Consider the following 24,349-nt stretch of genomic DNA (forward strand, 5'->3'; position numbering starts at 1 on the left):
TTAATCAACCAATATTCACTAAGTACCTACTGAATGCAGAATACTGTACCAACCCCCGAAGATTCCAAAGGAGGGAAAATAAAGCCCTCCCTCTCAAGAAGCTTAACTAATGGACATGACAATATGTAAGTTAATATATATCAAAGTAAGTTATGCTAGGATAAATAGGAAATAATTTGAGACTTACAAAATAAAGTTTAGGAAATTATTGATTAAAAATAGCCATGTTAAATGCACTTTTGTAGCTACCTTTGGATCAAGAATTGGTAGATAAAGTAAAAATAGGTCTGCTACTTAGAACAAATGGAGTATTTTTAACAAATGAAAAATAGAACACAAAACTCATTTTCTGTTTTATTTTTCTCTGTCAGGCAAAATGTTTTTATTTAAATAGAGTAGATCCAACTTAAAGAGAGGACTAAATGTTCATTAATAATAAATGTAATTAACATTTATAAACTACTTTATATTTTGCAAAATATTTCATCTTATTTTTTGTAACAAACTCAAGTGATAGGTACTGCTGTTTTCCCTCACATTTGAGAAAATTGAGTAAGATTAAATGAATTTCCCTGAGTCACTGTACTAGTAAATATCTAGGGCAGGATTTAAATTCAGATTTTCCTAACATTGCATCCCATGCATGTTCTCAGCCTTGTCCTGACCAGCTGGCCATGTGTGCATGTGTGCTAATATCCACTCCCTGGTCAGCTGCAGAGATAGAGACAGTGACTATTTGATGTCTTATCAAGCTTTTTAAAGCAACATTCTTAACATAGAAGATTCTTCTTTCCTCCTTAGGAACTTTACAAAACAAAAAAATGGCAGCAAATAAATTCAAGAACCAAAATTCTTTGCCTTCATACAAAGTAATCATGATGGGTAGTGGTGGGAATATCTGCTTTGACTCTGCAGCTCATTTGCAAAGAGTTTCTGGAAGACTATGAGATGACCAAAGCCAACAGACAAAAGAAGAAGATCATCCTGGTTGAGATAGAGGGCCAGATGAATATCTTTTACACTGTTGGCCAGGAGGTTGGTCATTATGGACAATTGTTTCCAGATTGGGAAAGGCTTTCAGTGTACCTTCTTTGTAACTGAATTGGAATGTTTTGCTAACAAATCATATTTAAAAGATAAAAGACAAACTTCTATAGAATATGCAAAAACAGTAGAGCTGATCAGAAGAATTTCAAATACATAGAGACCTCTGCCAAAACAAGTACTAATTTGATAGGTATCTTTTTTATTTAACGAGGGAAATTCAAGCCCAAAAGATGGCAGATGGCAAAGAGAAGAATAGAATGTAGAAGAAAAGCTTGGCCCAGCAGATCCAAAAGAAATGCTGCCCTTTATGATTCAGGTCCAAACTTCTTCCTTGTCTTGACCCTGCTAATTTATAAGCATTACCATGGAAGGTTCAAATGAATAAAGTATACATATTACATATACATATATATGTGTGTGTACATACATATATATATACATATGCATATAGATATATACTATATTATATATTTGTGTATATATATATTCATATAGATATGGATATATCAATTTCCTAGATTAATAGAAGAGGAAATAAAATACTTAATCTGTTTTATTTAATCTTATTTTAGGTTTTTGCAAGGTAAATGGGGTTAAGTGGCTTGCCCAAGGCCACACAACTAGGTAATTTTTAAGTGTTTGAGACTGGATTTGAACCCAGGTACTCCTGACTCTAGGGCTGGTGCTTTATCCACTGCGCCACCTAGCCGCCCCCTTAATCTATTTTTAGAAAAAGAAATTGAACAAGTCATCAGTGGTCTCCATAAGAAAAAAAATATCCAGGACCAGATAAATTTGCAAATGAATTATACCTAACATTAAAGAAAAATTAATTCTAATACTGTATAAACTTTTTGGGAAAATAGGCAAAGAAGGGGACCACTACATTACTTTATGATACAATTATGATGGTAATACCTAAACAGCAAGAATCAAAACTGGATATGGCCCTGGCATCAGGAGGATCTGAATTTAAATCTGGCTTCAGAAACTTACTAATTACCTAGCTGTGTGACCTTGGACAAGTCACTTGGGCAAGTCATTGCCTTGCAAAAACCTAAAAAGTAAAACTAGGTGTGAAAATTATATACACATTTCCCTGGTAAATATTTTTGCAAAAAATTTAAATCAAATATTAAAAAGAAGCTAAAGTAATTTATCACCTAGATAATATGCTATGACCAGGTGATGCAGAGCTGGTTCAATATTAGAAAAACAATTATCATGCTTTATCCTATCAATAACAAAACAAGCTAAATGACTGTATGAATAGTAAAAGCTTTTGCCAAAATACAGTGGCCATTCCTATTATAAACACTAGAAAATATAGGAATAAATGGAGCTTTCCTTAAAATTATAGCAATATCTATTTGAAACCATCAGCAAGCATTATATCTAAGGATATTGGATAGAGGCATTCCAAGTAAGACCAGGGTTGAATCAAGGATGCCCATTTTCACTACTTTTATTCAATATTAGTCTAGAAATGTTAGCTTTAACAAGAAGAAAAACAAATTGGAGGAATTAGAATAGACAATGAAGAAACAAAACTCTCACTCTTAGCAGATGATATATTTAGAGAATCCTAGAGAAACAATTGTAAAACTACATTAAAGAACCATTTTAGGCAAGTTGTAAGATATAAAATAAGTACAAAATCATCAATATTTCTGAATAGCCTGGCAGTAAGAAATAGAGAAATTCCATTTAAAATAATTGTAGCCAATGTCAAATATTTGGGAGTATACCTGCCAAGAAAAACCCAGGAACTATATAAAAACTAGTACAAAGCAATTTTCATGGAAATAAAGTCAGATCTAAACAATTAGAAAAAATATCAATTACTAAGGGTAGACCAAATTAATACAATAAAAATGACCATTCTAGCTAAATTGGTCTACTTATTTAGTACCATGCCAAACAAATTAGCAAAAATTATTTTATAAAGGTAGAAAAATAATAATAAAATTATTTTGGAAGGACTAAAGACTCAGAACATCAAAGAATGAATGACAAAATGCAAACAGGGAGCCAAGATGGTGGCAGGAGAAGAGGCTTTCTTAGGTGCTCTCACCAAAATATTTCAAAAACCTTAAAATTATGACCCTAACTAAATTTTCAAGAGACAGAACCCACAGAAAGATTCAGTGAGGCAATTCTCCAGCCCAAGGTAACCTGAAAAAGAGTGGAAAAACTCTATTCTGAAAGGTTAGAGGCCAAGCCCAAGCAAGGAATGTCAGGCACCCAGGAACAGCCCCAGAGCACCTAGAAGTAGTGACTCCTGGCAGCAGCTCCCTGCAGGCCAGGGAGCACCAAGTACAATTTGGAAGATCAGCAGGAAGACCTCTGCCAGAGCAAACACAAAACCCAGGCCATCAGCACAGTCACAGCACTCAGGATGGTCTTGGCACCCAGCTTGCCCACTGCAGCCCAGACCCAGGAAACAACCCAAGCTTCTAAGCAGCTGTGTCCTGAGTGCCCAGCCCACCAAAGGTAAGGGAGTGGAGGGAGATTTCCGAGGTCTGTCATCTGTCCCTGGAATAGGACTCTGGGGCTCTGAACATATTCAGACCCTTATCACAGGGACTTGCTACTCCCAGCCCCATGGCAGAGGGGTGAGCTTGTGGTCATTCACAGAACAAGAGAGCAGTCAGAGCCCCACACATTGAGGCCTTTGTGAGGGGTATCCAAATAATACTCAAAAGTTTGGGAAGCATCCCAAAACCAGTCACAGGCTGGGGAAATGAGTAAAAAGAAAAAAGGAACCTGACCATAGACAATTACTTTGGTCCCATGGAGGACCAAGATACTCAATCTGAAGATGAAAATGTTCAAGTTTCTGCATCAAAGGACCCTAAAAAATATAGAAGTTGGGGTCAGGTGATGACAGAGCTCAAAAAAAGATTTTGAAAATCAAGTAAGGGAGATAGAAAAATTGGGAAAAGAAATAAGAGAGATGCAGGAAAAACATGAAAATGAAGTCAGCAGCTTAGTCAAGGAGATCCAAAAAAAAAATGCTGAAGGAAATAAGATGGTGGGTGGCTAGGTGGTGCAATGGATAGAGCACTAGCCCTGTAATCAGGAGTACCTGAGTTCAAATACAGCCTCAGACACTTCATAATTACCTAGCTGTGTCGTCTTGGGCAAGCCACTTAACCCCATTGCCTTGCAAAATCCTAAAAAAACAAAAGAAAGAATGAAAAAAGAAAATAAGATGTTAAAAGCCAGCTTAGGTCAAATGATAAAATAGTTCAAAAAGCTATTGAGGAGAAGAATGCTTTATAAAACAGAATTGGTCAGATGGAAAAGGAGATAAGAAAGCTCTCTGAGGGGAAAAAATCCTTCAGATGCAGAATGGAGTTAAAGGAAGCTGATGAGTTTGCAAGAAATCAAGTCACAATAGTTCAATACCAAAAGAATGAAAAATTAGAAGAAAATGTGAAACATCTCATTGAAAATACAACTGATCTGGAAAACAGTTTCAGGAAATATAATTTAAATATTATTGGCATACTTGAAAGTTATGATAAGGAAAAGAGCCTTAACCTCAGTTTTAAAGAATTCCTACAAGAAAATTGCTCTGATATGCTAGAAGCAGAAGGTAAAAATAGAAAGAATCCACCTATCTCCAATGGAAAGAGATCCACCAAAAAAAACAACCCTCAGGAATATTATAGCCAAGTTCCAGAACTCCCAAGTCAAAGAGAAAATATTAAAAAAAACAGCCAGAAGGACACAATTCAAATATCATGGAGCTGCAGTCAAGATCACACAGGACTTAGCAGCAGCTACATTAAGTGCTCCTAGGGCTTGTAATAAAATATTCTGGAAGGCAAAAGAGCTTGGAATGCAATTGAGAATCAACTACCCAGCAAAACTGAACATCCTTTTCCAAGGGAAAAGATGGACTTTCAATGAAACAGGAAAATTTCAAATATTCTTGTTGAAATGACCAAAGCTGAACAGAAAGTTTGACCTTCAAGTCCAGGACTCAGGTGAAGCATAGAAAGTGGAGGAGAAGGGTAAATTATGAAGGACTTAATGATGATGATGAACTGCATGTATTCCTACATGGAAAGATGATACTGATAATACTCATATGTAGAAGGAACTTTTATAGATGAAGCACAGAAGAGAGCAAAATTTGAAGATATAATATGTTGTAAAAATGGAGGCAATGAGTGAAAGGGAAATGTACTGGTAGTAAGAAAAAGTAGAGGTAGAATAAGCTAAAACATTTCATATAAAGGATATTTCATGTAGCTTCTTCAATGGTATGGAAGGGGGAAGGTAAGAGGGAATGAGGGAACCTACATTCTCATCAGAAATGGCTCAGAGAGGAAACAGCATACACACTCAATAAAGTAAAGACATCTAGAGGTAAAAGGAGAGAAAGGAGATGGGGGAAGAGGGGGATGTGGGTGATAGAGGAGAGGGCAGATCATTGGAGAGGACAGTCATATATAACACATTTTTTTTTTTACTTTTTGCAAGGTGCTGGGATTAGTGGCCTGTCTGGAACTACTGGGCTGGGTGGTTGCTGGGTCTCTGGGGTGGGATGGGGCCTTGGGACCTCTTGGTCCCCAGGGCCAGTGCTCTCTCTGTTGCACCACTCAGCTGCCCCACAGACATTTTTGAAGAGGGACAAAGTGAAAGGGAGAGAAAGTATAATAGATGCTAGTGGGGAGGATTGGATGGAGGGAATTATAATCAGCAACAGCAACTGTGGAAAAATATGGAAGTAACTTCTATGATGGACTTATGGTAAAGAATGTGAGCCATGTGAAGCAGAGCTGGTGGTATCAGAACAGAGACTGAAACACATTTTTTCCTCTTTCTTTTCCTTTATTTCTCATAAAGTTTTAGATTTTTGTGGGAGAGGAGGTATTATGCTTACTCTTAAACAAGAATATTTTAGTAATGTGTAAATAAAAAATAAGTAAAATCTTAAAAAAAAAATGAAAATGAAGGTGGCTTAGCTGTATCAGACCTAAAACTATTTTATAAAGTGTCAGTCATCACAACTATTTGGTACTAGAAAAGAAATTGTGTTGAATCAGCGAAATAGGTTAGGGAAACAAGATGAAGTAGTAAATAGATAGGAAACAATTTTTACAGCCAGAGTTTCTGATAAAGACCTCATTTCTAAAATATTTTTAAGAATACAAGTCATTGCTTTCATATACAAATTTATAAGAATTTAAGTCTTTCCTTGCTAAATGCTCAGAGGAATGAATAAGCAGTTTTTAGATAAGAAATTAAAGATATATATATAGTCATATAAAAATGCTCTAAATGATTATTGATTAGAGAAATGCAAATGAAAATAGCTCTAAGCTCATATCATCTTCCTCTCCCATTTTCTGCTAGGATAAGATAGATTTCTATATACAATTGAGAATATATGCTATTTCCTCTCTGAGTCACTTCCGATGAATGTAAAGGCTCATTCACCCCCACCCCACCTTCTCCCTATTACATCCATTGCAAAAGATATTTCTTGCCTCTTTTATATGAAATAGTTTGCTCTATTCTACCTTTCCTTTCCCTATCTCCCTGTATAGTCATTTTTTGTCCATCAACTCCATCTTTCTAATATATACCTTCAATTTCAATTCCCTCCTATACTGTGTCTATAAATGCTCCTTCGAACTGCCCTAATAAATAAGTAGGTTCATAAAAGTTATCAGTATCATCTTCCCATGCAGGAATATAAGAACTTCAACATAATTAATTCCCTCATAATTTGTCCTTCCCAACCATCCTCTCTATGCTTCACCTGAATCCTGTACTTGGAATCAAACTTTCTGTTTCATTGAATGTCTATCTTTTCCCTTAAAAGTATATGTTCAATTTTGCTGGGTAATTGATTCTTGACTGTAATCCCAGCTCTTTTCCCTTCCAGAATATCATATTCCAAGATCTATGAGCCATTAATGTAGATACTACTAAATCTTAAGTTATCCTAACTGTAACTCCACAACATTTGAATGGTTTCTTTCTGGCTGCTTGTAATTTTTTCTCTTTGATTTGGGACTTCTGAAATTTGGCTAAAATATTCCCATAGTTTTCATTTGGTCATCTCTTTCAGAAGGTAATCAATGGATACTTCCAATTTCTATTTTGTCCTCTGATTTAGGATATTTGGGGAAAATTTCCTGGATTATTTCTTAAAAAATGAAGCTAGGGTTTTGGGGGGGTTTTTTGGCCATGACTTTCAGAGAGTCCAATAATTTTTAAAGCATCTCTCCAGGTTTCCAGGTTGGTTGTTTTTCCAGTGAGATATTTGATGTGGTCTCTTCTATAAAGTTTCTTCCTCCATCTCCAAATGAAAATGATCTCTCTCTCTCCTTATATTTTCCCCAGATTTTTATTTACTTATCTTCTTTATCTTTATCACATTCTGGTATAGCAAGCTGCTTAAATGAGCCCATAAATGTGGGAGCAATTTCCCCTCCCTTTCATGTGTGCAGCTATTACAGTGTTTGGACAAAGTTCAGTCTTGTAGAAACCTGACCTTTAAACAGGGGGACTGGGGTATTCTCTCATTCATTATATTATTGATGAACACAACTTCAGGAATAATGTTAATTATAGCAAAAGTGATTGTTCATATCTAAAAAAGAGGTATTCCATATATGATATGAATCAAATATAAGAAATTAATCTGTTCTTACTCACAAAAAAGAATATTAAGTATTAAGTTGCCATAATGAATTATAATTACAATCTAATAACTTCATTTGTAGCTATTGTAATAATCTGCTGATAAGTTAAGGGTCTTTGTCAAAATATTAACAATTTTATAATTTATATTTCACCATAACATGGCACTGTGAAAACACTCCTGATACAAATCTCTTAGTAAAAAACAGGTTAGGTTTGTCCATTTCTCGGTTTGGTGGCTATCTTGTCTATCTTTAGAATCATCTTCTACCATTAGTTATTTACCACTACAATGAAACCAGAGATGTCTCATATGCAAATGTCCAAGAACTGTCAGATCTGTTGAAATTCATAAGGGTGGACTTCTAACCAATATAGCAGAGAGAAGCCAGGCACTGTCCTAAGGTCTCCTGGCTTTCCCTCAGAACTAATATGAATCAAACCTCTTAACAGGATTCAACTGCATAAAATCTAGAAAGAGGTAATGAGAAGAACATCAACAAGGTCTGTCTTAGGGAAGCATGGATGAGCTGGGAGCAGAGAGAAGAGAGCAAGCACAGTGACAGTGGGATGAGACCCAGGACTAACAAGAGAATAGCCACTGAAGCTTTGGCTGTGTGAGCAGGCAGGAGAGCTCCAGTGAGGTTGGAAGAAAAGTTCTAGCACAGTACGCAGGAGTTCTCCAGACCAGCAGCTAGACATCAATCCGGTCAGCTCCACTAGCCTGAGAGACCAGGGTTGCTAACCCCTTATTTTCCAGTTTATTATCCCCATCATCCCTGTGGGAGAAAGGGACTCTTACCAAAACAACCCCTGCCCCCCAGGCTCAGGTGTGGGCAACAGATTTTTCTAAATGTTGAGTGAATAATAAGAAGATTGACTATATATCACAAGGGCCAGCACACATTTTTTAAGGATAATGCAGACCCTGATTCTCACCCTACCCTATTCCCCAGGCCTAGAGAGTGTGCTACAAATCAAAGTCACAGACACTCCAGAGAAACTCTTTACTAGTCGGCCCACTTGGAGTTAGTAGGCCCAGTGAGCAAAACCTCTAAGTCGGTCAAAATCAAAGGTCTGTGAACCAGCCCCTCTCCCAACACAGATTCCTGGGAAAATGAAGAAAGGCCAGGAGAAGGGGGTATCAATTGAAAGCTATGTCAAAGACAAAGACCATAAAACAGAACACTAAAACTTCTAAGAATTATATGAATTGGTTTCCAGCCCAGAAATACTTCCTGAAAGAGATCAGGAAGGAATTTAAAAATCAATTACAAATTTAGAAAAAGAAACTCAAGAAAAAATAAAACCTGGCAAGAGAAAATTAACTCCTTGAAACTAGAAAATAAATCCTTGGAAAATACAATTGGACAAATGCAAAAAGAAAACAATTCTCTGAAAACCACAACTGGGCAAATAGAAAACTCCTTCAAAAATAGAAATGATTAATTGGAAAAGGAGTTGCAAAAATAAATAAAGAAAATTCTGCTCTAAAATAAAGAATGGAATCCCTGAAAATTAATGACTTCATGAGACAACAAGAATCTGTCAAACAAAACAAAAAAATGGAAGAAAACATAAAATACCTCATTGGTAAAATTACTGACATAGAGAATAGATCCAGGAGAGACAACTTAAGAATCATTGGGCTTCCCAAACACATTGAGGATAAATAAAACTGGATCAATATTTCAGGATCTTTTGAAAGAAAATTGCCCTGATAGCATGGGAGCAGGGAGTGAAATATTTATTTAAAGAATACATTAATTCCCTCCTCAAAGGGATGTCAAAATGTAAACACCAAGGAATATTGTGGCCAAATTCCAGAAGTAATAGATAAAAGAGAAAATCCTGCAAGCAGCCAGAAACAAACAATTTAGATACCAATTAACTACAATAAGGATTACACAGGACCTGGATACATCAACAGTAAGGGATAGAGGGGACTGGAATACAATATTCCAATGAGCAAGGGGACTTAGAATGCAGTCAAGGATTCACTATGTTAGAAAATTGAACCTTCTATTTCAGGAGAAAAGATGGGCATTTAATTAAATAGGAGACTTCCAACTTTTCCTGATGAAAAGACCAGAGTTAAATAGAAAATTTGGACTTCAACCAGCAGATTCAAGAGACATATGAAAAAGGTAAAACAGGGAAAAGAAAAAAAACTTTCTATTCAATAAGTTGAACCTGGCTATAACTCCACTTGGGAGAAAGATTCTCATTGTTAGAATTGTAACTATTAGAGAGAATATACTTAGCCTGAAGATATGGGCATTCATGACTTATCCATGACTCTAATAGAATGATTTAAAAACAATCTGTACTTAAAATGGGGGGACAGTAAAGAGATGGGAGGATGGAAGAGATTGAATGGGGTGAATCACATTACATGAAGAGGTACAAAGGACCTATTGCAATAGAGGGGAAGAAGGGAAGAGGGGAGAATCACCTGAATCTTACTCTCATCAGATTTAGCTCAAAGAAGGATTAACATACACAATCAGTTAAGTTAAGAAACTCATCCTACTTTTCAAATATTAAAAGTGGAAAGTGAGACTGGGAAGAAAAAGAGAAACTAACAGAAGGAAGGGAAAGAAGAAGGGTGAAAGGAAATGGGGAAAGATGGGGGGCTAGATATAAGGAGGAAAACACACTGAAGGAGGTGGTATTCAGAAGTAAAATACTAGGTAATATGGATAAAGTAAAAAAAATGGGGAAATACAGAGAGGAAGATAGTATGGAGGGGATTAAAGAGGTAGTAATTATAACTTTGAATGTGAATGGGATGAACTCCCCCATAAAATGTAAGTGAATAGCTGAGTGAATTGAAAACCAGAATTCTACAATATGCTGCTTAAAAGAAACTCATTTGAAGCAGAGAGAGAGATACATATAGAGTAAAAGTAAAAGGTTGGAGCAAAATATATTTTGCTTCAGTTGAGGTGAAAAAAGGCAGGGGTAGTGATCCTTATCTCAGACAAAGCAGCTGCTAAAATAGATATCTTTAAAAGAGATAAGGAAGGCAACTACATCCTCCTAAAAGGTACCATAGACAATGAAGCAATTTCAATACTAAATATCTATGCACCAAGTGGTGTAGCATCCAGATACTTAGAGGAGATGTTGAATGAGTGTCAGAAAGACATAGACAGAAAAATCTACTGGTGGGAGATCTCAACCTCCTTCTCTTATATTCAGATAAAACTAACCATAAAATAAACAAAAAGAAAGTTAAGGAGGTAAATCGAATGTTAGTAAACCTACACACAGCAGACATTTGGAGAAAATTGAATGGGGATAGAAAGGAATATCCTTTTTTCCTGCAGTACATGGCACTTACACAAAAATTGACCATGTACTTAGGGCATTAAAAACCTTATAATCAAATGCAGGAAGGCAGAAAAAGTTAATACTTCCTTCTCAGATCATAATACAATAAAAATCACATGCAATAATGGGCCATGGAGTGACAGACCTAAAACTAATTGGAAACTAAATAACCCCATTTTAAAGAATGAGTGGATCAAGCAACAGATTTTAGATAGAATTAATGATTTCTCTTAGGTAATGCTGAGACAGCATACCAAAACTTGTAGGATCCAGCCAAGGCAGTTATTAGAGGATATGTTATATTTATAACTAATTATATGAATAAAATAGAGAAAGAGGAAATATTAGCTTCAGCAGTAAGAAAAGAAAAAGAAATTGAAGGAATTAGAATAGGGAAGGAAGAAATAAAATGCTCACTCTTTGCAGATAACATGATGGTATACCTTGAAAATCCTAAAAATTCATCTAAAAAACTACTAGAAAAATTAGCAACTCTCTATAAACAAAAAAACAAGTCATTCCTTAATTAACAAATACTCAAAAGGATATGCAAGACAATTTACTGAAGAAGAAATAAAAAATATCCATAGTTAAATGAAAAATTGCTCTAAATCATTACTGATTATAGAAATGCAAATTAAAGAATCTCTGAGTTACCATCTCACTACTAACAGATTGAACAATATGACCAAAAAGCAAAATGATCATTGTTGGAAAGGATGTGGGAAATCTGGGACACTAATACAATGTTGTTGGAATTATGAACTCATCCAATCTTTCTGGAGAGCAATCTGGAGTTATGCCCATATGTGCAAACCCTTTGATCCAGCAATACCACTACCAGGTCTAAACCCTGAAGAGATCATGCAAAAGGGTAAAACATAAGTTTTACAAAAATATTCATAGCAGCCCTGTTTGTGGTAGCAAAGAATTGGAAATCAAGTTAATGTCCATCAATTGGGGAATGGCTGAACAAATTGTGGCACATGTACATTATGGAGCACTATTGTTCTATTAGAAACCAAGGAGCATGGGATTTCAGAGAAGCCTGGAAAAACTTGTATGAACTGATGTTGAGTGAGATGACAGAACTTGAAGAACATGTAACAGCAACATGGAGGTGATGACAAACTTTAATGGGCTTGCTCATTCCATCAATGCAATAATCAGGGACAATTTTAGCATACCTGTGACAGAGAATACCATCTGTATCCAGAGAAAGAACTGTGGAGTTTAAACAAAGATCAAAGTCTATTACCTTTGGTTTTTTTTAAAGTGTCATGTCCTAAATAATTTTGCTATCTGTAATATTTCATTTTGTCTTCAAGGATATGATTTTTCTTTTAACACATTCAATTTTAATCAATGTATAGCATGGAAACAATGTAAGTATTATCAGACTGCCTTCTGTGGGGAAGAGCAGGGAGGAAGGGAAAGGAGGGGAAAAATTGTAAAATTCAAAACCTTAAAAAATCCTTACAAAAAAACTACTATTGTTTGTATTTGGAAAACAAATAAAATACTAATAAAAATAAATTCATGAAGTCATGATCAGTTCTGATCATGTACCTCATGGAATACATGTTCACTTAAGAACAGGAAGGAATAAACACAAAGGCAAAGGCAGTCATAGATTCAGAGGTAGATGAAAGTTAGGTAAGAGATAGGTATAATTGACCTTGTCCCCATTTGACTGTGAATATAACTCATATCTATCTGCACACTTAAGATGGAAACAAAGAGGGAAACAGTAATTTGCTTTTATACATCTCAATATTCATTAGCTGTTCCAGCTCAACAACCAACTTAGTTTAATCATCTCCCACTTGCAAGCACATCAGAAAGGAATTATTCATGGCCAAAAGAATCACCCATGCTCAGAAAACTTCACCATGATTTCCTGGGACTAATAATAGTAAATAAGCACATTCTAGAAGGATTGGAAGATTATAAGTATGAGTGTGTATCATATCTTATTCTTGCTATCATCAAATTGTAAGCTCATTGAAGATGAGAATCCCTTTTTTCCCTTCCATTTTCATATCTACAGATTCTATCATAGTATATAGGACATAGATGATGCTTGATAAATGTATATTAAACTGAATTGAACTGGATAGGGTATCAGAATCAGCTCATGTACCAAATGGAAGGGATTCATGTACTAGACCAACTCTATGCCTAAAGCAGTCAACAAAGAATTTTAAAATAGAAGTTTTGTTAGAATTTGGGTATGAGATTTAAGAGTGTTGGGAGTGTAGTTTCAGGTTAAACAGAGTAATAAATTCACAGACTCAGAGACTCAGAGCTATGAGGGAATAGAGGTTATTTATACTCGAACAAATGTGTTGCTTGTCCAAGCAGGCTGAGTTCTAAGAACTCTCAACATGTAGAAAGATAAACAGAACTTTCAAAGGGAAAGTACAGAAAGGGAAAGTGATCTGTGATGGGTGAAGGATGGCTTTGGGGGAGAGGGAGAGATGCTTCTTTGCAAATATAATTTGGGTAATCACATCAAAAATTGTCGAGGATAGTTTGCTCATTATTTGGGCAGCATTGTTATTTCAATATTGTTTGTGTGCCTCATTGGACCAGATGGTTCTGATTCACATCTAGAGCATGACCAATTTGACATAATGTACAGGATACTGTATTCATGATATGTGGAAGCTTCTGATCACACACAAAATAGTAAGATAGTTTCTATCAGCCCAAGAGTGATACAAAACAAAAAATGTTTTCAGAAATGTTAGAAAAACATAACATTATACAAGATGGGCTTTGCAGGGAGAAAGTCAAGGTGGAAAAGTAAATTATTTGCTTTCTTCCTAGTTTTTCCACTTCATTAATTCTATACTGGAACCTCAGGTGCTGTAGAATAATATTTAACAACTCAAAATAATTACATATTAAAAAGATGAAGAATATAAAATACATGGAAAAGAAAACAGAATCTGCCACTTGTACAGTGTGAATATGAAGGTATGTTAATATGCCTGTGATCAAATGTCTTTCTTTGCTGTTATATATAAAGAAAAAATTGAAAATCTAAATATGTTTTTATTCCTGATTTTCTGTTCATTTCATCTTTACTTATATTCCAGGGTTCTGTTATTCCAGTTATCTCATACAGAGACTGAGAGAAAACAGTACCATTAGTTTAATGATGAGTCCGTATATATCTAACAATTATTTTTTTTCCTCCCAGAAAGTGTCAGCTGCCTATAGGGAAAAAGAATATGAAGCTAACAGTTACATTTTCACATTGGCCTAATGAATATAGATACATACAGAGAAACAGTGCTGTTGGCTAATTATATAGTCAGCAGTCATCCAAATATTCCTAACTATGAAATAGTCTAAAAAAGCCAGACGGGGTATAATAAAAATATATAATAAACCTGAATCATTAATGGAAAAAAAGAGGTCACAAGTATATTACCTACCTAGACCATAGGATAAAGCATGTTAAAATTAGTCATTTTGATGCAACACCAACATAAAATTTAATTAAAATTAATTTTTAAAAATCAATAAATTACTGCTCAGAGAGTTGTCTGAGGAAAAATCATACTACCCAATGTTTATGAGTTGAATTAGAATAATAACATTTTTAATTCTGCCTTTTAATTTATGAAAAAATTTAATAGTAGCAGCTAGAACTTCAGAGTTCCCAAAGCACTTAATATAACCTAATTTGACACAACAACCATGTTAGAAAGGTACTATTAATATCCTTATTTTACAAATGAGGAATCAGTTTAAGTGCTTAGGATAACACAATGGTTTTGACCTCAGACCTTCTTGATTCCTGACTTTAACATTTTGTCCATAGTGTGATTTAGCTTTTCTTTTAAAAGAATTCAGCAAAATTAGAGACTGTTCTATGTTCCTCACATTTGTCCCTTAGTTAATGGCCTTAACACCTCAAAAGCTCTGTAAATTAATTGGTGTTCATCACCCATTGATGCAGATCAAAACACTCCATACTGTAAGTCAAGTATTTGTTTCTTGAGTAGTGCTAAAACAGCACCTTGCCTAATAGCTAACTATTTGATGTTTCCTTATATTTAACCATGGGATTTGAGGACTAGCCTATACCTGAGGTCTTTCTTGCTATGACAAAATGTATGCCTTTGTGCATTGTTGGCATAGTCTTCAAGAATAAGGCTCACTACCAATGTGCCCAAGAAAGATTTAAATGGGGAAATTAAAATCAATTTTATGAGAAAACACTATATAATATATGTATATATATAGTATATATATAGAGAGAGAGATATACTATATATGCTATTTTATATATATATATGCTTATATTTGTCTATTTGTGTATGTGATAAATATATTTATGCATGTATATATGCATAGGAAAAACTAAGGACTTTAAGGCACTAAAAGACTGTAAAGTACTTTCTGAATCCTTAAGATAGATTGTTATTTATTGCAGTTTTGATGTTAAATCTTTTATTAACCTGAAAATAATGAAATAATGTCTATAAAACTGATCACTGTGTTTTTCTATTAGCAATAATATGGACAATAGACAGATATTCTTCAGCCTTTTTTTTTCTTATCTTTTTAAATCCATACACTTTTTGTAGTTGCTATATATATCTGAAAATGATTGAATGCAATAATCTCTGAAAAAATTCTAGTTACACATCCCCCAAAGAGCAATGGGGAGGCACAGTAGGTATAAATAATCTTTAGCATATAACTAAGGGAAATTATATGTAAATGTATTATATGCCCTGTTGAAAAGAGAACCCACATCATTGGCATCATATTGAAGTTTCAAAATATTAGCACCATTGAGAGATGCCAAGCTTACTGATCACTTTATTTCTAAACAATTATGATCAAATAGAAAAGTTCATATCAGAAAAAAATACTAAATAAAATATCACATGTCAAATTCCACAATTATTTATCAAGCTAATATAGTATACTAAGTAAGGTATGTTAGAAATAAATTTGACAAAATTATTCTTGCCATTATTTAATAAAGTATGATTCATAAGAGCTATGAAGGAATTGTTTTCCTTTGTTCTAATTATGCTCCTACTACTCCTAGAAAAGCACTGGATGGGATTTCTGGATTTCCCAGTACTATTTTCCTTCCAAAGTACTTTGAAAATGAGCAGATACTCTGAACAGAGGAAGTTTCCTAAGGAAAAAAAAAGATCTAAATTCCCTTTATGATATATGAAACTCTGTCAATAGAGAAACATCAAAGAAGCAAAGTTTATTTAGAACCATATAGGGACATATAGGGGGAAAAAAGTTGACTCTAGGGCATGTTCTCCAAAAGAAATATGTGCTTTGTACTAAAAACAGTCCTTACTCTTAGATGAAGCATATTCAGGGAGTCCAGCTCTTACAATAGACCTGTTGTAAGGTAAAAGTCTGGCTGCATATATATATTTTTACTTTTATCTGTTCCTTTGGTGATAGAATCCATTGAATGGATAAGTGAAGGCAGAGGGAAGGGAAGTCAAGGTTCTTTTAAGAAAATATCTGTCAATATAGGTTGATGCTCACCAGTTCTGTATGGATGGAATTGACTTGAAAAGCAGATGACTTCCAACAATTTTTTTTAGGTTTTTGCAAAGCAGCTGGGGTTAAGTGGCTTGCCCAAGGCCACTCTAGGTAATTATTAAGTGTCTGAGGTAGGATTTGAACCCAGGTACTCCTGACTCCTGAGCTGATGCTTTATCCACTGCACCGCCTAGCTGCCCCAAACTTCCAACAATTTTTAAAGCAAATAAAGCATCATTCTGCTGCTGGTTTACTCCACAGAATCCAACCGAAATCTATAGAATTTCCACATTTCTAGATCCATGATTGGTTGATACTCTTGGTTAGATTCATCTTGATCACTTTATACCCTTGCTCTATACTCCTCCTTATGCAGTCTTTTAAATTAACTGTACTAATTCCATATAAAAGACTATAACTTGGACTTGTAGTGAGTTCCGTTTATTATTCATAATCTCTGTGTTCTTCCATACCCCAGAATTTTAGATAGTCTTCCTGGTCAAACTGTGATTCAGTATTTTGGTCAACTATATCCATGCTACGTGACTGCCAGTAAGAATTCTGAAAGAACAGTAGAAGAATACAACAAAAGCAAAAAAGAATGATCCCATATTAGTCAGTTGTTATACCTTATGATTCAAATTCTAAGAGTCTTTTTTATTTTTAAAAGATATATACAAATATCACTAAGAATTATCTGTGATCTGATCTATATAGGGATTCCATTCAATGAAGATGATCACAACCTATTTATAATGTCCCATTCTGTATGACCCTTTTTCATGTCTATCCAGTTGTTTGTCAAAAAATGTTCACAATAACATGCTAGAAACTTCATCACTTTTCTGACTTCACAGAGGTATGGTGACTCAAACTGAGTGTCCACTTGTCATCCTTTATCTCATCATATGGATAGTTCTCATCCTTTTTCTGACATAGTTATTTGATTGTATCCTGTACTCCTATTCTTTAGAGTTCCTCATTGCTAATATGTTATAAACTGCTTGTCACCACCATGTCCCTTTTCATTACCCAATATGTGGTGTTTACTTTTAGTTCTTCGAAACAGTAGATTCTAGATTTTGATTCAATATAGCAACAAAGTAAAATGATCTTCTCAAAAAGATAAAAGTCTTGACTGTTGATATGGGAAGGAAAAAAGAGAAAGGGAAATATAAGCTATACATATTCTTTATCCATTTGCACTTCTTTGTACGCATGGCCAGGCAAAAGTTTATTATTACAAAACTCTTCTAGGAAGTTCTTCAGTGTCATAAGGATTGATGCAATGAACTCAATGTCCTCCTTAAATAAAACCATCTGAAAGGGATCTTGACCTGAACTTTTTCTGGTGGCATTGATGAATATTTTTGGTGATGATACATTTCCTTATTTATGCTTATTATTTATTTTCAGAGGGTTATTGAATAGGGTTGATGGCTTGTTTGTTTTCCTAAGGAATTTTAAATGATCTTAATGGGAAACAATTTGTGAAAGAATCTATAAGGCAGTATTTCATCCTATTAATTGGATTTTTTAATTTATTGTTTTCTTTTTTCTTTTTTGTAAACAACAAAATAAATACAATGATCTCATAATTCCAAAGACCCCAGGTCACTCTTCTTTTTTCCTCTTCAACTGCTACCTTCATATTAAAGTATTCTAGTATATAGATTAGTTCATCCTTAAGCAGTCTAAAAACTCAATTCCTCAATCTATTCATTTCCCATGGGTTACTCTTCCACTCCACCTCAGTTGCCTACACAGATATCAAATTCCCTTGATCTTGTCAAAACTCACAAATGTACTCTCTATGTTCAAAAATGATGAAATCTATTGATTTCAATAATCTATTGACTTAAAATCTCTTTTTCTGTCTTTCCTTATGAAACCCTAATTTTGTTTTGCATTTTGACCTCCAATTTCTTGATTACTCAATTTTCTCATGGGTTATCACCACTGCACTAACCACTTTGGTGAAACAATTCAACTTCACACTTGTATTTCCTCTTGAATCCTTAATCCTTATTATATCGCTGATGACACCCTGCCAAGTCTCAGCCTTGTATCACTCCCAAAATTTACTGGTAGAGAAAAATCACACAACCATTCTGACTAGGTCCACTACAAATTTCTATTATGCAACCTCACCTGGGCCCTCACTACTGTCTGGTAATTACTCTATACCCCCCTTTTCAAACTTTTTGGGCCCTCCTCAAACTTCAAATGGTTCCCTAACCTGCACCTTCTTAGTTGAAGACCTTTCCTCATAATTTTTTTTCAGAAAAAAAGTTGAAGCCATTCATCATGCATTCCCTCTTTTCTCCTCTTCCTCATCTCCAATTACTAATATTCTGTGTACCACTAATTCGTTCTACACCCCTGTCTCTCAAGATGAAGTATCCTTATACCTTACCAAGGTTAATCCCTCTCCTTGTTCATGATTCTTTTCCATCATATCTCCTCCAACACATTGTCGCCTCTATCATTACCACTCTTTTACTTACTTTTAGCATCTCCCTGTCAACTGGTTCATTTCCACAGTCTATTTACATGTCCTTATTTCCATCATGCTCAAAAATTAATAGATGTTTTCAATTTTTCTTCCATTACTCTCTTTTAACCCTTTTTATTGTGGCTTCTGACCATATCATTCCACTGAAACTGTTCATTTTAATGTTGCTTATGATCTCTTAGTTGCCAAATTCAAAGACCTTTTGTCAATCATCATTCCCATTGTTCTGTCAGTAGATTTTTACATGGTTTCCTCTCTCTAGATTTTCAGTATACCATTATTTTCTGGTTATCCTCTTCCTATATGACTATCTCCTTCGCTGCATTGTGTTTCAGATTATAAATTCTAACTGTAGGTGTCACTCAAGGCTCTGTCCAGGACTCTCTTTTCTTCTTCCTCTCTACTACTTTACTTGATTATCTCATCAATTTCTATGGATTTAATTACCATCTGTATGCTAATGATTCTCAAATCTACCTATCCTTCTCCAAACTTTCTGCTGATCTCTAATCTCATATTTTCAACTACCTTTCAGACATCATAAATTGGATGTCTAGAAGACATCTTAAACTCAGTATGTCCATTATGGATATAATTATCTTTCCCCCAAACACTCCCCATCTTCTGTCTTCTCTTTTATTTAAAAAGCAAGAACACTCTCTCTGTCCTTCAGGCTTGAAACCTAGGGGTCATCCTCTCGCCCCACCCCCACAAACAATTCATGGTCAAGGTCTATTGATTTCACCTTTGCAACATTTTTCTTATATGCCACTTTTTGGCTCTGATTTTGACACCACCTCTAGTGCAAGTCCTCATTCCTTCAAGTTTTAATTACTGCAATAACCTGCTAGGTAGGTTGACCTGCCTCAAGTTTCTTCCTGCTCCAATTCCTTCATCATTCAGCCACTAAAGTAATTTTCTTAAGTGAAAATACAATCATGCCATTCTACCACCCCCCTCAACAAACTCAATAAACACAATTGCTTCCCTATTGCCTCCATAATCAAATAAAAATTGTTATATTTGACATTAAAAGACATTCATAACCTAGCCACCTCCTACTTTTTTAACCTTTTGCACCATGGACCCTGGTACTCTTTGATCCAGTGACAAGTGTCTTCCTTGAATAAGATATTCCATCTCTTAGCTTCAAATATTTTCTCTGGCTTTTCCCCATGATTGTAAGGTAGTGCCTACTCTGCATTAACCATTGAATTCCATGACTTCCTTCTAGTTCCAACTAAAATCCCACCATCTATAAGAGTTCTTTTAATCTCCTTTTATTTTGAGTGCTTTCCCTCTGTTCATTATTTTCTTCTTATCTGGTATATAACTTACTTTTTATTTATTTGTTTGTATATGCCTCCCACATTATATTGGATGTTCCTTGAAGATAAGGATTTTCTTTTGCCTTTTTGTATACAGGCAGCACATAACACAATAACTGAAACAGGGAAGGCACTTAATAAAGTTTATTGGTTTGTTGCATATAAAAAAGTGATATAGTAAAGATGTGTTCCATCTAATAATAACTGATGATAATGATAGTTTATATTTAAAGGGGTGCTATAGTATTTGAAAAGCAACTGGATATTTTTTTCATTTGAGAGACATAATATAATAATCATTCCATACAAGTATTATAATATCTTTTTATAGGTGAATAACCTACGTCTTACAAAGATCAAATGACTTGTTCAGTGTCACATAGAGAGCATGTATCAAAAGCAGGATTTGAAACCATGACTTGCCTAGGTTACAGTGCATCTCTTTTAGAGAAATAACTTCTCATGTGTTCTTTTAATAAAAATTTACTTATGGAAAATTTTTATATCAGGTCTTATGACATAGAAGGTTTATATGAAAAGAATAGGTTAGAAGGAAGGAGAAAGGGAAAATGTTTTTCTTAAATACAAAGAAAAGCAAAAGAAACAAGGTAATTGCTCATAAAGACAGGAACTACTTTATATGAAATGTTAAACATTTACATCGGAGTTCTAATATTTTATATTTTACTTTATACTCCTGCAGTGTATCAAGTTAGCAACATGGTATCCCTTTTGTAGGTCTCTGGTCAATTTTGCCCATTAATGATAGAATAAGGAATGTTTGAATGGGACAGGAAAACTGATTTGTTTATTAGTTTGCTTTACATATAGATAGAAAATAAGAAAGTGATTTTAAAATGAATTTAGCATGGTAGGAAAAATATACCATATGAAGAATATGTTTGGTTCTGGTTAAGCAGCACTACAATATTGAATAATATAACCTATTTGAATCTTTTGTATTTCATTTGATGTTTTCTATTAAAAAAAACATTTGGGAAGGGAATAAATAAAAAGTAAAATGGAGAACAGCAGTGTCAACTAATCTCAAAAGTTCTCCCCAACTTTGTTTCCAGATGTCCTCTGTTATCATGAGAGGAATTTTTTTTCATTGTCTGCCAATGAGTCATACTCCAGCTTCATGACTTTAGAGAAAATGCTAAAGATACAGTAGGACATGAACATGAGTCATTGTCAGACAATGGAAATCTCCCAAATGATGGCATAGGAACTATTGCCATTCTGAAGAAAATTGATCACTTTTCTCCTTTTGTTGATAACATCTTCCAAATGTATAGGATGCTGTTATCCCTTCAACCAAGAGAATCTACTGTCCTGAGTCTTAAGGGTGCTTAAAAATCCAAGCATGCTGTTTTCTGTTAGCTGTCTCCTGACCTCTTCCTGTTACTCTTTTTTTTTTGACTCTATATACTGAATATCTTTCTCTACCCTCAAGTTGCAATACATTATATTTGACAAGGCATACAGATGGGCAGCTTTATATAAATGTTATTCTGCAACCTGGCCAACAAAGTGAATGGAATGAATCCCTCACACCACACTGTGTCATCTGCATTACACATCCAACCAGCCTCAGCATGAAGCAGACATCCCAAGGATTCTACTTTAAACTTATGCACACCAAGACAAATCCAAAATACATCCTCTTTAGGGACATGTACTACATTAAAATGAGGATAATTAGATAATTCTATTTCTCAAATATGAAAAATGCAAAGGAAGTTACCATACATATAGCCTTATGCCATATTAATGTGTACTAGGAGAACAACTTAATAAAGTAATATGGTATGATAAATTGTAATATATAACAAAAAATTCAAACTTAAAAATGCTTTTAGGAAAAAAGTAATTACTTTTTAAAAAATTTCCTGCTTTGTAAAAATACAAATCAAATTTCTGAGGCTCATAGGATCATAGATCTAGAGCTGGCAGGGATCTCAGAGGTCATCAAATTCAACCTCTTCATTTTACAGACAAAGAAATTGAATACAAGGAAGTAAAAGGTATTTGACTAAAGTAATACCTGTGATAAGAATCAGAGATAAGATGTTTAGTCTGGAAAAGCAAAGACATGATAACCATCAAATTATTTCTAGGGCTATCTTGTGGTAGAGGAATTAACAACATTCAATGTTACACCAGGGTGTAGAATCATGGGTAGAAGCTACAGGTAAGTAAATTTCAGCATTGTGAAAAAAAATCCTACTAACTATAGGTTTCCAACAATAGAAAATGATGCCCCATTAGGTAATAAACTTCATGACATTTGATGTCTGTAAGCATAAGTTTTCTGATTGTCAGAGACATAATAGAAATAACTCTTGGGTGAATTATCATATATTTTGTTCCCTGCACTTGCCTATATTTAAACTTCATAGTTTATTTGATGAGATGGGCATTTATTGAACACACATCATGGACTGGGAATACAAAGAAAGACAGGGTAATTTTGAGATTATCTAAGGGAGAAGACAGTAACATTAAAGAAGAACCAGAAAAGATTTCTTGTGGAACATGGAACTTTAACTGAGGCTTGAAGAGAGTTAGTTAAATCTTGGGAGAGAGACAAAGTCATGGGGGTCATTTAGTGGAAAAAAAATTCAATCAGCAGATGGAGTGTTATATTTAAGGAACAACAAAGAAGACATTGTCACTGAATCTTAGAATATATGGAAAGGAGTGTAAGAAGTTTGGAAAGGTAGGAAATGTAGAGAACTTTAAAAAGCCAACAGAGGATTTCATATTAGATTCTGAAGGGAAAAGAAAACATCTGGAGTTTATTGCATGAGGTGAAGGTGGAAGTGGGAAAGAGACAGCATAATTAGATCTATACTTTAGAAAGATCAACTTAACAGTTGGGTAAGTTGGCTAGGGTTTTTAAGCAGGGTGACCTATTAGTAATAGTCCAAGTTTGATTTAATATGGGTATTTTCTAAAGTAAAAGTAATCAGAGGTACCACAAGACATGTTGGAGATATTGAAAAGGTAGAAAAAATGGGAGTAAGAAACCAATTTGGTTATCTGAGTGAGAGATAATAGAGTCAAGGATGATATCTAGGATGTGATCTTAGATGACTGAGAAGGTATTATGGATTTTAGAAAAAGGGGAGAGTTGGTGGGGAGTTCAGATTTGGACATTTTGAGCATAAGATGTTTATAAAACATCTACTTCAAAGTATTTAACAGGAAGATGGAGAAGTGAAACTAAAGGTCAAAATACAGTTCATGCCTTGGAAAATACCCAGAATTAGTAAGCATGATCTGGATGAAGACCCAACAAAGGAGATGGAGCAAAAACACAGCAGAAATTATCACAAAAACCTAGTGATAGGAATATCAAGAAGATGATTGTCAACATTATCAAAGACTGCAGATAGGTCAAGAAGGGTGAAGATTGAGAAAAAAATTAGATTAGATAATTGATAATTTAGAAGAGAATATTTTATTTTTTTCCTCAATAAACATTCATGAAGTTTTTACTAGGTTCCAGGGCAGCTAGGTTGAGCAATGAATAGAGCTCGGGCCTTGGGAAGGAGCAAGTTCAATATCAACCTTAGATTTTAACACTGTGTGACCTTGGGCAAGTCACTTAATCCTGATTGTCTTGCATCCAGGGTAATCCCCAGCTGTTCTAATTCGTATCTGGCCACTGAATCCAGATGACTCTGGAGGAGAAAGTGAGGTTGGTGATTTAGCATAGCTCCACTTCAAAATCCCGTCCATATGGTTATCATAGCATCACTTCCTTGGTTTCATGATCTTTGATAATGAAGGACAAATATCACTGGGTGCAAAACTCTGAGTAGAAACTAGGAATACAAAGAAAAGGACAAAAAATAGTCTCTGTCCTCAGGTAGCATATACCAGGCAAGATAAAACCTGTCTAAAATTG

General features: G+C 34.6%; 1 pseudogene; it reads left to right on the forward strand.

Annotated features, from left to right (window-relative positions):
* The first annotated feature begins 821 nt into the window (after window positions 1–821).
* LOC141522582 (ras-related protein Ral-A-like) lies at window positions 822–1,358 on the forward strand (annotated as a pseudogene).
* The last annotated feature ends 22,991 nt before the right edge of the window (window positions 1,359–24,349 follow it).

The sequence above is a fragment of the Macrotis lagotis genome, chromosome 1 (genome assembly GCF_037893015.1).
Source record: "Macrotis lagotis isolate mMagLag1 chromosome 1, bilby.v1.9.chrom.fasta, whole genome shotgun sequence".
Classification (NCBI taxonomy): domain Eukaryota; kingdom Metazoa; phylum Chordata; class Mammalia; order Peramelemorphia; family Peramelidae; genus Macrotis; species Macrotis lagotis.